This window comes from Phalangium opilio, unplaced genomic scaffold (genome assembly GCF_054372755.1).
Source record: "Phalangium opilio isolate 3A_F unplaced genomic scaffold, DU_Popi_V2 ptg000246l_1, whole genome shotgun sequence".
In the NCBI taxonomy this organism is placed as follows: Eukaryota; Metazoa; Arthropoda; class Arachnida; order Opiliones; family Phalangiidae; genus Phalangium; species Phalangium opilio.
In genome coordinates, this window is record NW_028324225.1 from 4323448 (window position 1) to 4329058 (window position 5611).

A 5611-nucleotide genomic window follows, 5' to 3' on the forward strand; every position below is an offset into this window, starting at 1 on the left:
ATCCCGAAGATGACGAAGAAACCATCTCTGTCTTTCCTCAACATGGAAGGAGAAGTAATATGAAATTGCTCCGAAGATTTTCACAACATATACTGCAAGTTTTTTCCAACATTAACTATAGTTCACGCTATCTTGGCTTTCAAGTCTATTGGCAGTGGCAATTGTCATGGCTTTAGCCACGCCCAATATACAAGGTGGTCAACCGTTCATCCTTACTTTCTTCGAAATGATTTGGAAAAATTTACTCCTTTTTTTCTACGAGCGTAAATAATTTCTTAAATTTAAGAGGTGCAATGTATCATATCTGGGACTCGACTTTTATGTCGTGATTTCAGCGTACGCCCGCGTTGAAAAAGCGATCACGTGGCGCGTGACAGCGATATCATGGTTGATAGCGACCACTTTCATTATCTTCGAAATATCAGGGAAGCTGAAGTCGGATTTCACAGAGAATGATTACGATACTGTGGACACCATCGCCCAACTCCTAACACAGGATTTTAAAAATGTCTGGTTTTGGGCCGGTACTGATGAATTCGCTTCTTTCAGAAATAAGGTAAGTGCGTAATTACATATATTGATTGTACAATAGCTATTTTTTCTTATTAAGAGAATCCCGTCACAGATTTTCTATTTATACTCAATCCGAACTCGTGTAATCATAAGAATATCAAACCACCCGTAAGCGTGAATCGGCGGGAGATTGGCCACAGGCATTGTCTAGGTAAAACTCGGGAGAGAAGTCTTCCTGGTGGCACAAAAGGGAAACTTTATTCAAATCGCGCAAGGGATGCTACCGGAAGCTTGGGAATAAATACAAGGATTAATATATATCTTAAACTTACCTATTATAAGCTCTACCTCTATTAATACTTGTAATCATAACAAACATTGTCGTCTGCTAGTGGGGCTAAAACGAGGATTTTGAAGTTCGCGTAATAAAGGCATGCGGCAACCTACACTTTTATCTTTTGTACTTATCCTTTTCATAAGAAACCAGTTGTACTGTGTACACTTATCACTTAAAAATTCGAGATAATTTGCTGTTCCTAATCTTAAACAAACAACTTAAGTCTTAAAAACCCGTAGTAAACCAATTACCGCTGCCATTTATTGCAGAAGCAGACGACTGCTTAGATTTCCGGGTTATAAGGTGGTAGGGGGAATCGGGAAGGAGAGAATTGCTTCGTTTTCCCTCTAGGTGGCGTAGAACCTCAAATTTCTCTCTGGCGCCCTTGTACAATGGTGATTACCCGTGGCCTTATTAAGAATTCACGCTTGCGGCTGGTTTTATATGCTTATGATGTAATTTTTACGCGTTTTTGTTGTACAATTTCGATTAAACTTAATTTCAAACTACAAGACATATAATAATTTCTAATTTCTGGCCCTTTGTGGGTTGGAAAAAGTGTATAATAGCCCTTGTTTCTTTATTATTGAATGATTGAAATAATTCTAAAAATTCATTACTGTAGGTCAACGTGTCCATCCCAGAAAGTTCTATACTCCCTGTTGAAAACGTGATTTTAGGAGACGAGTTCGTCAACGTCTCGGATAACGTCGGTGACAAGAGGAAGTTCATGGTAGTTGGGACAATGATGACTCAGTTTCTTCTGCTCGAAAATCGAAGAATGGAAAACAAAATACAGTACGCGAACAAATACTACTTCTCGCCGTCTATTGAGGATAACCTTTTAGTTTTTGCTGTTTCCTACAATTTCTCGCAATCAAACCTCATGGAGATGGCCAATCAAATGTAAGAACATACACAAAAAACAAAAGATGATTTTGCAATTTTTTTCGTTACAGGATACAGACTTGCAACGAAAACGACCTCTTTTTCCGCCATTTCTACAAAGCGCGATATTCGATGGATCTCATCAAATGGAAAGAGCCACCGGACGATTTTTCAACGATATCCGTTAAGGAAGTCGAAAGCCTTCTTTCTCTGTACCACATGGGAAACGTCATTACCTTAATGGCTCTGATACTCGAGAAGACCTTATCACTTCTGCTGTTTGTCAAGAACTCGAGGAAACCGAGAATAATCTAGCAACAACGCTCACATAGAGTTTATATTCTTAAATCGATAATTTGTATTAAAAACAGTGACGGTAACTTTCAAACACTACAATTAGAGTAAATATGTTGTGGAGACAAGGAGATGATTTGATTGAATTCTGTATTTATATTGCTTTAACTTAAAACGAAATAATTTCATTTTGTTCTTATAAATGCTTTTAATTAAAACGATATAATTTGTACATTTAAATGTTTTTACTTAAAACGAAATAATTTAAAGTTAAATGCTTTTATTTTAAACGAAATAATTTAAAGTTAAATGCTTTTATTTTAAACGAAATAATTTAAAGTTGTACATATAAATAGTATTACTTAAATCGAAATAATTAAATTTTGAACATATAAATGCTTTTATTTGAAACTAAATAAATTAATCTTGTACATATATATACTTAACTTAAAATGAAATAATTTAATATTTTACATATAAATGCTTTTACTTAAAATGAAATAATTAAATTTTGAACATATAAATGCTATTACTTAAAACGAAATAATTTAAATTTGTATAAATAAACGCTTTTACTGAAACACGAAAAAATTTTGTGCAAATAAATGCTTTTACTTAAAACGAAATATTTAATTTTGTACGAATGGATTTATTTAAAATGAAATAATTTAATTTTCTAATTATAAATGCTTTTACTTAAAATGAAATTACTCCTTAAAAATTTAATTTTAAACACAAATTATTTTCTTTAAACTTTTATTACCCTTTTCCTTTTATCTTTGGATAATTAAAGAAACCATATTTACAAGAAATAAATAATTAAACTATCAAGCAAATAAAAACCAAGATATCCCCTTTCTAAAGTCTATGGCAACACCATACGCTTACCACCAATATCAGACTTAGAAATATGAAGCGAAAAATGTTGTAGAGAAGTGTCAAAATGTTTTTAAACTCTCCGAGTGGCGATCGGGGTGTATCTGTCACCGCTTTCGCAACTGGCAAATCGGAGCAAACGTATATGGAATATCCGGACCACGTTCACAGTTCACGCAAAGCAATAGATACTTCTACTCCATTATCATCGCTAGTGTTAAGATGTACGCGGCGATCGCAGGACGCAAGGGCGGCAAGGCTTGCTGGGGGCGCATTGAGTTAAACTATTCCCCCCTAGCAACACTTGCTGTTCCTTTTTTCTCGGCTTGAGGGGGCGCACATTATCTCGGCCCCCGGGTGCAAAATTGCTTAATCCGGTCTTGGGTGATCGGTTAGGGTTACGAGAAACGTCTAGCCTTCCTAGTGGCAGGGCTTCCGCCAGAGGTTCACTCAATTGCGCTTTTTCTTATCCCTTATAGAGAATCAGCTCACTTGTACACCCTAAATTTCGAAAAATTTATAAAGAGCATAAAATACTTCTGTAAAGAGGCATACGCTTAAATTTAGACGTCAATAATAGCTAGGATTTAATAAGAATTTACGAAAGATCAATTTAATAAGATTAATTATTGTTAATTTTTAAAGATTTCACATTAAAGAGGGACAAGATATGCCCTATTTCTATTACTCGCTTGTTTCAGATTTGAGGTTTTTTCCTTTGAACTGCATTAGTATGAAGCTCTTGAACGAAATTACGCTCGTTCGAGAGATCAATTTAATAAAATTAATTACAGTAAATTTTAAAATATTTTAAGGACGAGACATACCCTTTTCATATTACCCCCATGTTTCGGAGATTACTTGCCTTCTAATTTCATTAGTTTATTTAAGTATGAAAGAATTTTGTCTCTTGAGTGAAATCAGGAATAGATTTAATTTCTAAAATGAAATCTATCCCTGGTGAAATTACGTTTATTGGAAAGATCAATTTAATAAGATTTATGAGTGTATATTTTAATAGATTTCACCATAGGGGGACGACATATACCGTATTTTTATTACCCCCATGTTTCGGACATGAAGTTTTTGAAGTAAACTTCGATAACATTTTTTAAGTACTTCAGGCAACCGTTCTAAAATTTTCCTTGGTTTTAACTCTAATCGACTTAATTAAGATAAACACGCTTGGAAAAATAAGGTAATTGAATTAAAGTCTACGTGCCATTAAAAGTGTGAATGCTATAATCTTGGGAATAATACGGTAATTTAATATGAACTTTCGAAAAATACTTAAGAACTGATGACTTCACCTAAAGTAGGGTCTGTAAAATTAATATTAATGGCTTAGCTCACGAATGATTCTCTCAACCCCAAGTCAGAAAGTGAAGTTATAATTACCATAAACATGCACGAACTATTACCTTTAATTATACTAAAGTTAAATATAAATTTTTAAAAGATTAAGATTATCAGTATATTTCATCAAACTAAAGCGATTAGAAAATGTGTTCTCTCCATTTCCTGGTCTTTTTCTCGAAAAAAACATTCATGAACTTTATTTAATTCTTAAAGGACTTGAGTATATCGGATCTTTACCGTTTTTGACAACGGACGTTAATGGCACTTCTTTAAACGATAAAGTATAACCATTAACATTAATGACTTAACTAATGATAGGTTCTTGAGGCTGAATAGGCGGAATTAAATTCCATAATACCATAGAAATGCACCAGCTATAAACCACTGAAAATTGTGGTCGTTAAAAATGAACTTTAACTCGCGGAAATAAGGTGAAAATTACTTTAATTATAATATGAAATCTCTCGCGCATTAAATTTTCGACAACAAAAGTCTTAAAATACTGCCTGTTCTCGAACGTAAGCATTATATATAATTACATTTATTTATGAAACCAGGTATTTTGCACCGAGGAGTTCCTTTCAGCCGGAGCCTCCGTTTCAACCCTTCGAGCGCGGTTCCTTACAGTTACGAGTTACGTATTTAGAGCAGTAATATATCCTTTCGCGTAATAATATTCAAGACAAAGTTGAAATAAATCACACTTGCACCGCGCCCATCTTAACTATTCTAATTTATTTAACATGAACCCCCCGATCCGGATGGGAATAGTCGAGGTAAGGATATTTAGACATCGATTCTTAATGTCACATCTTAGTTTGAATTTCCACACAATTCAACACTTCTTCATAAAAGTTTCACTTATCGATTACAATAATGAGTGATTAACCCATTGATGCTGAAAACTTGAGTGACTAGCCCCATGATGCTCAGCCTTTAACCGCACTAAGGAGTGAAGAGCGCCTCGATGCCCTACCCTAATAAGTGAATAGCGCCTCGATGTCTTACCCTAATAAGTGATAAACCCCTCGATGCTCGAACTTAATCTTAAATGATTACCGTAGTGAAAATCCTTACTTCCGGAGGCCACAAGCATTCAATAAATTAGAATTGCAATATCCTAGTGCCTTTACACCATTCTTAAACTAACGTCAGTATACTTAGACAAAGTTAACCACGTTACGTGTGAACCTTGAAACATTTAGTGCCGGAAGTAGTACAAAAAATTTCAAGGAACTGAATTTAACAACTAACTATTGCATACCCTTTATGATAGAACCAAGAGTTATGATCGCAATTAGATCGCTGCAGTTATAGGTCTGATTTGGCAAGTTTCCATTCCAC

General features: G+C 34.4%; 1 long non-coding RNA gene across 1 annotated transcript; it reads left to right on the plus strand.

The window, feature by feature from the left end:
* The first annotated feature begins 1000 nt into the window (after positions 1 to 1000).
* On the plus strand, positions 1001 to 2036 carry LOC149611444 (uncharacterized). The gene is made up of 2 exons (XR_016376442.1): positions 1001 to 1245; positions 1476 to 2036. It is a non-coding gene; the product is annotated as an uncharacterized LOC149611444 (long non-coding RNA).
* Positions 2037 to 5611: the final 3575 nt, after the last annotated feature.